Source organism: Brachycentrus maculatus, unplaced genomic scaffold, assembly GCF_059751285.1.
Source record: "Brachycentrus maculatus isolate JH-2025_06_01 unplaced genomic scaffold, ASM5975128v1 h1tg000363l, whole genome shotgun sequence".
Lineage (NCBI taxonomy): Eukaryota > Metazoa > Arthropoda > Insecta > Trichoptera > Brachycentridae > Brachycentrus > Brachycentrus maculatus.
The window spans coordinates 108,703-120,767 of NW_028281112.1; the positions used below are offsets into that span (position 1 = coordinate 108,703).

Genomic DNA, 12,065 nt, shown 5'->3' on the forward strand with positions numbered 1-12,065 from the left:
ATAATATAGTTACATTTTTAGTTTACGCCTCCGTAGTGTAATGGTCAGCACGCTCGGCTACCGTTCTGGAGGTCCCGGGTTCGATTCCCAAGGGGGGTAAAATAAATACAAGTGATTTTTTTCACTGTAATATTTATTCAATATTACCCTGGACTGGTACCTGAAGCGGAGGGCTGATCACACCTTTCCTTCATATGTAAACGATCAAGATAACACTGCGGTTATATGACGCAGTGCCCTATGCACCATTGGGTGCGGATTAGGGTTTTATTTTGTATTATTATTACATTTTTAAGTAATACAATACAATATCTAAACATTTATACATATGGCAAACTTATAGTTTTAGATTCGCTGTGCCTCTCAAAAAAGAGACCGAGCTCTTGTGCTTGGAGAGGGACTTACAATCAAGATTTAATAAATATAATAATAAACCCTTATCCGCACCCCAATGGTGCATAGGGCACTGTGTCATATAAACGCAGTGTTATCTTGATCGTTTATCCATGAAGGAAAGGTGATCAGCCCTCTTGCTTGCTTGAATTCATTAGAATTTCACTAGAGACTAGAGACATCTATGGTGCGATGAAGGAAGCTTTTTATAGAGCAGAAACTCTTTACATTTGCATGTGAGGTCCGAATCCTGGATTATAATCACATACATGTGAAGCCGCGAAGGGAGAGATCAGGGCATAGTTTGCATTATGCACAAATACTGGGAATACAGATTTTTGCCTAGTACCTCTTTGGCGCACGCTAAGCTTTATTTGATTTAGGAGATCAGGGCTGCCCAAAAAAAAAAATTATTGAGGTATATATGAAAGTAAACTAAATGCAGTCGAAATGCGATCTCCCAGAGGAATTTGCGGCAAAACGATGTATGATAGAAGTTCGAATGATGAAATAAGGAAAGAATCCAAGGCTGAGACAAGCATTATCGACAAAATCAAGAAAGGTGTGTTGAGATGGTTTGGACATGTGGAACGTGTGAGTGAGGAAACAGTTTCTGGTCAGTAAAAAGCTTCTTTCATCTCGCCATAGGTATGTATTTTCTCACCAACTGTCGATATGTCCGACCAGCTATGCAATATATTACGAGACCGGACGAGATTGTCGAAACTCCGGTTGATTTTAACCGGAGGATTCGGCAATGTAATCGCGATAGAGTTCATTCCCATTCTGCGGTTAAACGCAAATCGTTGATAAAAAAAAATAACTGCGTCATTAAGTGCGAATGTATGCAAATATCGTTCGTCTAGTGGATGTTATTGACCCGCCCAAATCAGCCTCCCAGTCTTGGGCAGCAGGTTCTCAATTAAATGCGACTCGTTCGTTCACAAACGGATCTCAAACCCGCTCGTTTGCAGCGATCGAGTTAGTTACCAGACCGTTCACGAACTACCCGATCTCAATTTATTTAATAATATTGAACCATATCCGCTAGCTATGTGGAGCATATTGAGTCCACAAACTGTCTCCAGGCTTTTCTGTCGGCTGTCCCTTGCATCCTCCCAAGTCAGATCCACGTCCCGAAGTTCTGACGAGAACTGCCGACGAATTGTCAGCAGTGGTCGGGAACCTGATGCCTTGTAAAGGAGGCGAGCTTATGGCGGCTCTCGGGAGGCACGCGGAGTACATGGCCGAGCCGACTGAATCGCCTTTTCTTGACGACAGTTGTGACCAAGATTTGCTGCGTCCTACGCCTTATCTCTTCATTCCTCGCAAAGTCAAACCACCGCACGCCTAAAATTCTCCGCAGACACCTATTCTCGAAGCTTAGTACACGGCTGTTCTGGGCCCTTGTAAGGTGCCATGTTTCACAGCCGTATAAGAGAACAGGAGCAATGCAGGCATTGTATAGGCGGCATTTTATTTAGTTATATATTATTACATTATATATTTCGACCAGTTATTTATTCACATCATGTTGAACCAGAATAGATCTTTGTCGGGAGGAATATGTAATTTAACACACTCAACCTATAAAGGATTGTATTAGACTCGTGAAGTGTTTATAACAGCCGATATAATCAATATTTTCATTCATCATTTTCTTTTGGAAAATTCGCAATCGAAAAAAACGCTTTTTTCACATGTTGGCAGTGACTGATGTCACAGGATCGATGGAGTTATTTTAATGTTGGTGTCATTGCTAAATTATTGGCGGCTCTATTTGTTAATGTCTATGGTCCCCCCTCCCCTCATATATGTATAACACAAATGGTAGTGTAGTGGTAAACAAACAATCCACACTACTACTATTACAGTTCTATAAATCATAGACAATAAACCATATGACGTCAAAAAACGTTCGATGACGGAAATTTGATGACGTATGCGAACGCACGTTGTTCGATTTATCAAAATATGTAATGTTTAAACCTTCATATCTCCCTTAGTTCCCTACAGATGTCAATAAGAATGCTACCGATAGTCTTGTAATTATTCTTATTAATTTATTAGTCAATAAACCAACATCGTGATAAAAGCTTATTGGATGCGACTCGTTTGTTCACAAACGGATCTCAAACCCGCTCGTTTACAGCGATCGAGTTAGTTACCAGATCGTTCACGAACTACCCGATCTCAATTTATTTAGGTATATATTATTACATTTATATATTAAGGAGTCCTGGTTCCGACCCTAATGTATGGAAGTGAAACATAGAGTTGGCAAAAGAAGGATGAAAGTAGACTGAATGCAGTCGAAATGCGATCTCTCAGAAGAATGTGCGACAAAACGATGTATGATAGATGTACGAATAGTGAAATAAGGAAGGAATGCAAGGCTGAAACAAGCATTATCGATAAAATTAAGAAAGGTGTGTTGAGATGGTTTGGACATGTGGAACGAATGAGTGAGGAAAGAACGGTAAAACAAATTTATAAGGCGAATGTTATTGGAAAAGCGAGCAGAGGAAGACCGAGAAAAACTCTATATAAATATATATAAATATATATATATATATATATATATATATATATATATATATATATATATATATATATATATATATATATATATATATATTATATATACTTATATATACTTATATATATATATATATATATATATATATATATATATATATATATATATATATATATATATATATATATATATATATACATATGTAATATATGTAATACAAATTTATGAGGCGAATGTAAGTGGAAAAAAGAGCAGAGGAAGACCGAGAAAAACTTCAGGCACGATCAGGTATGCCAGATACTCGAAAACGGTCAGGTCAGGAGTGGAAACAATCGGCGGGTATGTATGAGGAGATGCACGAACGTGGAAGAGGCAAGAGATTGTTTGTAAAGACAGATTGGTGCGGCGTTCTATCCTCTCTTTCTACTACCGCGTGATCGTTGGCTATTCGGTTATATCGTAGTAATACAGGAGAAAGTGACCAAGTGCATGTTTTTACAAAAACGTGATCATTGACTCTTTGATATCTTACTAGCTTAATATTGCCCTGAAAAACATCCCAAAGGATTTTAAACTTGGAAGTATAATATATTGACTTGGTAAAAATGACTAACTGCATTGGTGTTTATTTTGTTGCCAAGCAGAAGTTCCTGAACATTTTACCTTTTGTTAGTTGGTCACTTTCTCCTGTATGACTACGATATAAAAAAACTTAGCTGGTGTGTTCGTTATCCAAGGCGAGACGGTTTGCTGGAGAGTGATTCACCCACAGGCCAAATGCGAGGCCAATTATTTTTATTGTTAGCCAATAAGGGGCGCGAGTACCGCGACGGTGATTGACCACAATTATACATAAATACAAATCAAAGTGTGAATATTTTTTGACGTCTCAGCATAGATTTTGTATATATATTTTTTTATTTATTTGATACGGTTACAAGTTTTTTTTTGGAAATAATTTTCATTAATTTTCTAAACATTTCTGCTTTTACAATCTTAAAATTGAAAACGCACTTTTCTCCAAAAAAAAGAAACTGAGCTCTTGTGCTTGGAGAGGGACTTGTTTTAGAAATTATTTTTATATATTTAATATAGATATATACATATTTATATATATGTCCGTATTTTGTCCGCCTCCGTAGTGTAATGGTCAGCAAGCTCGGCTACCGTTCTGGAGGTCCCGGGTTCGATTCCCGAAGGGGGGTAAAATAAATATAAGTGATTTTTTCACTGAAAATTTACTCAATACAGTATTACCATGGACTGGTGGTACCTGAAGCTGAGGGCTGATCACCTTTCCTTCATGTGTAAACGATCAAGCTAACACTGCGTTAATATGACACAGTGCCCTATGCACCATTGGGGTGTGGATAAGGGTTTTATTAATATATATATATATATATATATATATATATATATATATATATATATATATATATATATATATATATATATATATATATATATATATATATATATATATATATATATATATATATATATATATATATATATATATATATATATATATATATATATATTTATATATATATATTTATATATATATAATATAAAATTGTTCTATAAATAAGGAGATGGGAAAGTTAGGGGGAGGGGGTTAGTCAAGGGGCGTTAGTTATTAGTTATTTTTTGTAATATTTCTAAGGGGAATTCAAAGTGTCTACTAGTTTTAAAAAATAAATAAATAAATATTTGCATGTCCAATTACTGGTAGATCCACCCTTCAATAAAATTCTTTTCAAATTCTGAGAACCTGCAAACCTTTCCATGCGTTCGCGTGTCATTAAGACGGTTGTCAAACCGCGACGGAGGTTTGGGCGCTTGTAAAACGCGGGGCTAAACCGTGCCTGAGGTTTAAGCTCGCAGATCAGATGAAATGTAGGCGACAGAGATTAAACCGCAACCGAGGTTTGGCAGTGTATAAATCAAAGGGGATAAACCGCGACGGAGGTTTGAGGTCAAATCTGATTAAAAGTATTTGAAACAATCATTTGTAAGGTATGTAGAACAAAACTGCGGGTAAATATTTCTGTCTAGACTTCTAGACGAAGTGGGGCGCCGACTGAACATCACGCCGCTTCCCGCAGGGGTAGGCAGAGAGAATAGAACGCCACACCGCTCGGTCTTTGCAGACAATCTTCGCCTCTTTCACATTAAAGCATCCGATTATTCTTATCTTTTGACTGTTATTCCAGCTTTGGTGTAATGTTATTGAAAAACGAACATTGAACATTGAAAAGATATATATATAATCGTCGGGTATGTATGAGGAGATGCACGAATGTGGAAGAGGCGAAGAATTTTTGCAAAGACAGAGTGGTGTGGCGCTCTATTCTCTCTGCCTACCCCTGCGGGAAAGCGGCGTGATGGTTAGTTAGTTAGTTAGTTAAATAAATGAATAAAAATGAGAAACGTTAATACGGTATTTGGAAATGATTCTGAATGCACCAAAACATGTGTTAAAATACATTTTATGAAATGGTGATATTTACCAAGTAAAACTTAAATTCAAAATGAAAAGATATCACATTATTTTTTGACATCTCATCAAAGATGAAGAAGAATATGGAAGTTTGGGCATTTACGGGGCTTACGACCGTCATAGGCTGGTTTAAGTGATCACTTTACACACGTGTAACATTCACCAATTCTACCCATTATTGACAACCACACTACTCAAATTCTTGGAAGTTCTATATATATGAACCAATTTAGAAACTTTGTTCTTGAATCACTAGAACTTCACTAGAGACATCTATTGGTGAGATGTAAAGAAGCTTTTTTATTAAGCAGAAACTCTTATATTAGTATGTGAGGTCCGAATCCTGGATTATAATCACACACATGAGAAACGCCAGAAAATACCATTTTCATTTTTATTATTAAGCTTATAATTTGACCAGATAATTTATTTACAACATTTTGAGAAAATGTTGTAAAATGTTGTAAAAGATTACCGAATCAATTAATTAAATTATAGAATATTTTTTTAAGTTGTACAATGCGAATATGGACCTGACGAGACCTTTGAGGATTATTTTTTGTCATTTTTAAAAATATGATATTTTTTTCTTATATATTTTTTCTGCAGTTGTGAGTTAGATATGTGTGGCTTCGATACAGACATGTTTTAAACATGATTTATTGCGCGCAAAACCGCCATAGTGGCGCTATGGTATCACAAAGAACTGAATGCAATCAAATTTAAAATCCATTTCCATTTTTAAATTAAAATTTTGAATAAAAAAAATATGTATTCAAACCCTTATTCGCACCCAATGGTGCATAGGGCACTGCATCATAGAATATGTAATTTCTTTGCATATATATATATATATATATATATATATATATATATATATATATATATATATATATATATATATATATATATATATATATATATATATATATATATATATATATATATATATATATATATATATATATATATATATATATATATATATATATATATATATATATATATATATATATATATATATATATATATATATATATATATATATATATATATATATATATATATATATATATATATATATATATATATATATATATATATATATATATATATATATATATATATATATATATATATATATATATATATATATATATATATATATATATATATATATATATATATATATATATATATATATATATATATATATATATATATATATATATATATATATATATATATATATATATATATATATATATATATATATATATATATATATATATATATATATATATATATATATATATATATATATATATATATATATATATATATATATATATATATATATATATATATATATATATATATATATATATATATATATATATATATATATATATATATATATATATATATATATATATATATATATATATATATATATATATATATATATATATATATATATATATATATATATATATATATATATATATATATATATATATATATATATATAAACGTGCCGTAGATGATGCGATTGATTACGTCACCGCTCACCCCATCGGGTTCAACGTCCCTAAACTAAATCCAAGGGTTGTTTTACAAATAAGGAAATAAGGCGTACCTACATGTCATTGTATCGACACAAAGCGATGTGCGCACTTGCCGTTTCGGGGGGTTCCTTTGTGCGATAAACGCTGATTACGCTGAGGATCGAACGCCACACCATTCTGTGTTTGCGGTGCTGGTACCTGAAGCGGAGGGCTGATCACCTCTCCTTCATGTGTTAACGACCAAGATAACACTGCGCTTATATGATGCAGTGTCCTATGCACCATTGGGTGCATAGGGCACTGTAATATATATTAAACAATAATAATTTTGAAACATAGTTCTTGAATTACTAGAACTTCACCGGTGACATCTTTTGGTTAGATGTCAAAAAATAATATGAAAATAACTCCTGTAATTGGAGATAATCCAGATTTTGTGAACAAGTATTTGGACACACTCAAAATGTTGTGTTGTAAAGGCTTTTTTGTGCTATATTGGAAATGCAACTCTCTGGCGAGGACATCCACAACTGTGTTGATATATTACACGCATGACGTCATCGATGGCTTGCCGGGCTCGGCACTGAACACAGACAATGGCCCTCCACAGGAGCGAGCCTGCACAATAGCCAAACAGGAAATTGCACCGGTACGTGGTCTAACGTCTGACTACCGTCAGTACGCGCGGCCCATATGGGTTCGTAATCACAATTTATAATTTAATTCAATTCAATTTTCAATTAAATTCAATTTATTCAATAATTAATATATACATTACAAACTAACATTTAAGGCGAATACATTAAAAAAAAAAACAAATTAAAAAGTAAGCAAGAAGACTCTTGTTATATGTGTAGAAGAATCCCGCTTCGGAAGACTCCTTCGGACACATGGAACAGATCAATATCCAATGTGATATTGTTCAACATAGCGGTAGCTCTTCCTACAGGCATAACCATCGGCAGGTTGGTCCTGTGTATAGGAATGTGAAACAATCTATGCCGACGCTGTCTTAGGTAACTATCGGGAACATACAGACCAATGCTCCGGATAATTTCAGGATTATCGAAATAATTAAATAATTAAATAAAATGATTATAATAAATAATAAAACCCTTATCCGCACCCCAATGGTGCATAGGGCACTGCGTCACATAAACGCAGTGTCATCTTGATCGTTTACGCATGAAGGAAAGGTGATCAGCCCTCCGCTTCAGGTACCAGTCCAGGGTAATATAGAATAAATATCACGGTGAAATAATCACTTATATTTATTTTACCCCACTTGGGAATCAAACCGTTTAATTATTTTTTTTAAATATACTAAATATTTTTCAAATGGAGAAAAAACCTTCAGGTTTTACCTAAAAAGATCTGTTGCGCAGTAAAAAGTTCAATAAGTGGCTTGATATTTATTTTTATTACATTGTATTATATTTTTAAACTTTAAAAACGTTCTCCGGAAAAATCAAGTTTTTTTTATTTATGACGTTCCTGAAAGGAGTGAGCGATCTGTGTTGTCGTATGTCTGATTACAACCAAAGTCGCGGCCGCCTCTAGACTGACAGCACTGCGCGCAATTAACCGCAATTTCGCGCGATGGACTCGGAAGTGAGGGGACCACGGGACCGGAAGTGGACAGACACAGCGTGACGTCACGATTACATCACCGCCGCCGTGCACCGGCCGGCCGAAATGGTACCATACTCATAATATTCATATAAAACCGAAGTACTAATAATTTTCATATTATTTTTTGACATCTCATCAAAGATGAAGAAGAATATGGAAGTCTGGGCATTTACGGGGCTGACGACCGTCATAGGCTATGTTCTTCTTCATCTTTGATGAGATGTCAAAAATAATATGAAAATAACTCCTGTAATTGGAGATAATCCAGATTTGATTGAATATACTAATAGAGAAACAAAAAGTCTTAAACATAAAATAATAATAAAATAACAAATAGTAAGCACTGGTCAATACACGTCTCCTTCACACACCATCAGCGAGCAGCGAGAGAGAGTGAAACACAACGTTTACATTTATCCATTATAACATGGAGAAGAAATGCTGAGAAAGTACACACTTCAAGGTGGATAACAATATATTAAATAAATCTATACTATCAAAAGCATCGGCTAACGTGTGAAGCCGCGGAATGGGAGAGAACATGGCATAGTTTGCGTTATGTACAAATACTGGGAAGACAGATTTTTGCCTAGTACCTCTTGGACGCACGCTAAGCTTTATTTGATTTAGGAGATCAGGGCTGTTAAGAATTTTATATAACAGGACCAAATCAGTAATTACCCTTCTATCACTAAGATTTATAAATTGCAGCGTTTGTATTCTCAAGACTTAGTGTTCCTCGAGACTAATAAATACTAAAAATACAATAATTCGCCGAAACCGATTTCCACGCTAATCGCTTCGTACTAAGCGGTTTCTCCCCTTACAAACGCCACAACAAAGCAACAATCCGCGCCCGTCTAGGGGCTGGCGTTTCGAAATCAGGTCAGAGGTCACGAAGGAAGGGTCGTGTACCCGGTATCGATCCGTCCGTAACAGGTACTGCGTCGAACCCGCTCATTCCGGTATCCGATTCAAAGAATCCGATCTCTACAACCGGATCAAATAAACAAGGGTAGATTTATTTTGAAATAATTTATACTGGACCGATGTCTTACGGATAATTAAATAAACGATTGATAAAGAATTATTAGTTTTCACATTATTTTTTGACATCTCAACATAGATGAAGAAGAATATGAAAGGATGGGCATTTTCATATTCCTCTTCATCTTTGTTGAGGTGTCGAAAAATAGATCCTATAATTGGAGATAATCCAGATTTGTGAACAAGTATTTGGACACACTCAAAATGTTGTTAATAAATAGACTGGTCAAATTATAAGCTAAAATAATAAAATGAAAAAAAATATTTTCTAGCGTTTCTCATATCGCTTACTCTTTCAAGAAAGTCATAAATCAAAAAACTTGATTTTTCAGGAGAACGTTTTTAAAGTTTAAAATATAATACAATGTATTAAAAATAAATATCAAGCCACTTACTGCACATTTTAATGCGCAACAGATCTTTTTAGGTAAAACCTGAAGGTTTTTTCTCCATTTAAAAAAATATGAAGTATATTTTTTAAAAAATAATTAAACAGTGCCTTTTCTTCAAAATGCAAAAACAACACTTTCCGCCCTGTAGCGGGTAAATATTAAGTTAAAAATATGCCGCTTTTGCTGGGATATAGTACATTTTCTGGGCATTCAGAAATCATGCACAACTGAAAATTGACGATTTTCGATACATGACGTTCTTGAAAAAAGTGAGCGATAAAGATCCAAGAATTTGAGTAGTGTGGTTGTCAATAATGGGTAGAATTGGTGAATGTTTCACGCGTGTAAAGCGTTCAATAAAACCACCCTATAACGGTCGTAAACCCCGTAAATGCCCAGACTTATATATATATATATATACATATTCTTCTTCATCTTAGTTGAGACGTCTCACAAAAATATGAATTCATAAGATCGGGTCCAGAAGATCTGTTCGTTCTCGAACGGCTCGCCGTTCGCAGGCACTGGGACTTCCGTACAGAGGGATCCGTGTGATTGCGCAATACGGAAACAGGACGTCCGCACGTGGATATCGATCTGTGGAGGCCTTTGTTGCAATAGTGGATAACAGGGTGAATGAAAAGTAGATTAAACTCACCAGGATGTTTCACCAATGTAACGCTGCCCTCTCAATCTGTCTCTGTGGACAAAAAAAAATAGGAATGCATAAATATCACGATGTGTGATTATTGGCAAAAAAATTTATATGAAAAATTACGAGACTATCTGTAGCATTCTTGGAAGTTCTATACGTATGAACCAATTTTGATAAATTGTTCTTGAATCGCTAGAACTTCACTAGGGACATCTATTGGGTAAGATTTGAAGAAGCTTTTTATTAAGCAGAAACTCTTATATTAGTATGTGAGGTCCGAATCCTGGATTATAATCACACACATGAGAAACGCCAGAAAATACCATTTTCATTTTTATTATTAAGCTTTTAATATGACCAGATAATTTATTTACAACATTTTGAGTGTGTCCAAATACTTGTTCACAAAATCTGGATTATCTCCAATTACAGGAGTTATTTTCATATTATTTTTTGACATTTCATCAAAGATGAAGAATGCCCAGACTTCCATATTTTTCTTAATCTTTGATGAGATGTCAAAAAATAATATGAAAATAACTCCTGTAATTGGAGATAATCCAGATTTTGTGAACAAGTATTTGGACTCACTCAAAATGTTGTAAGAGTTAATTCTATGAAAATTGTAAATTTCTAAATCCGCCTTCGAAAAAATGTTGTTTTCGTAAGTTGGCAATGAATGACGTCACAGAAACGATGGAATTATTTTTATGTTGGTGTCATTGCTAAATTATTGTGCGGCTTTATTTGTTGATGTCTATGGTCCCCCCTCCCCTCATATAAGTATAACACAAATGGTAGTGTAGTGGTAAACAAACAGTCCACACTACTACTATAACAGCCCTATAAACCATAGACAATAAACCATATGACGTCATAAAACGTCCGATGACGGAAATTTGATGACGTATGCGAACGCACGTTTTTCGTTACATAAAAATATGTAAATAGATTTATATTATTCGCTGACACTTGGTGATGGAATTGCATTTTTAATATATTATTAGATTAAAACCAATATTTTTAGCTTTTCCACTTTATTTTTTATCTGACCAGTCTGATGATGTCGGTAACGACGAAACCCGGTCGCTGGTCAAATAAAAATAAAGTGGAAAAGCTAAAAATATTGGTTTTATTAATTGATTCGGCAGTCACTTTGTGGTAAAATCTATCCATTTTTAACTAATGTTTTACTTACTAAATACCACTATTTCTCAAAATCTACTGTGACACGTGTTTTTGAAAATGATGCGGAATGCATCGAAACACGTGTCACAGTAGATTTTAAGAAATAGTGGTATTTACTAAGTAAAACATTAATTTAAAATATTGGTTT

The 12,065-nt window shown here is 34.0% G+C and overlaps 1 protein-coding gene across 12 annotated transcripts in view; it reads right to left on the reverse strand.

Annotated features, from left to right (window-relative positions):
* The window catches only part of hts (adducin 1-like protein hts), an 88,824-nt gene that overhangs the window by 61,460 nt on the left and 15,299 nt on the right, over positions 1-12,065 (reverse strand). For 6 of the 12 annotated variants that reach the window (XM_088269806.1, XM_088269802.1, XM_088269798.1 and 3 more), the window contains exon 2: positions 10,733-10,774. The exons of the other annotated variants lie outside the window; for them this stretch is intronic. The gene's annotated coding sequence lies outside the window, so the exon portion shown is untranslated. The remainder of the gene's footprint in view (positions 1-10,732; positions 10,775-12,065) is intronic. 12 annotated transcript variants of the gene reach the window in all.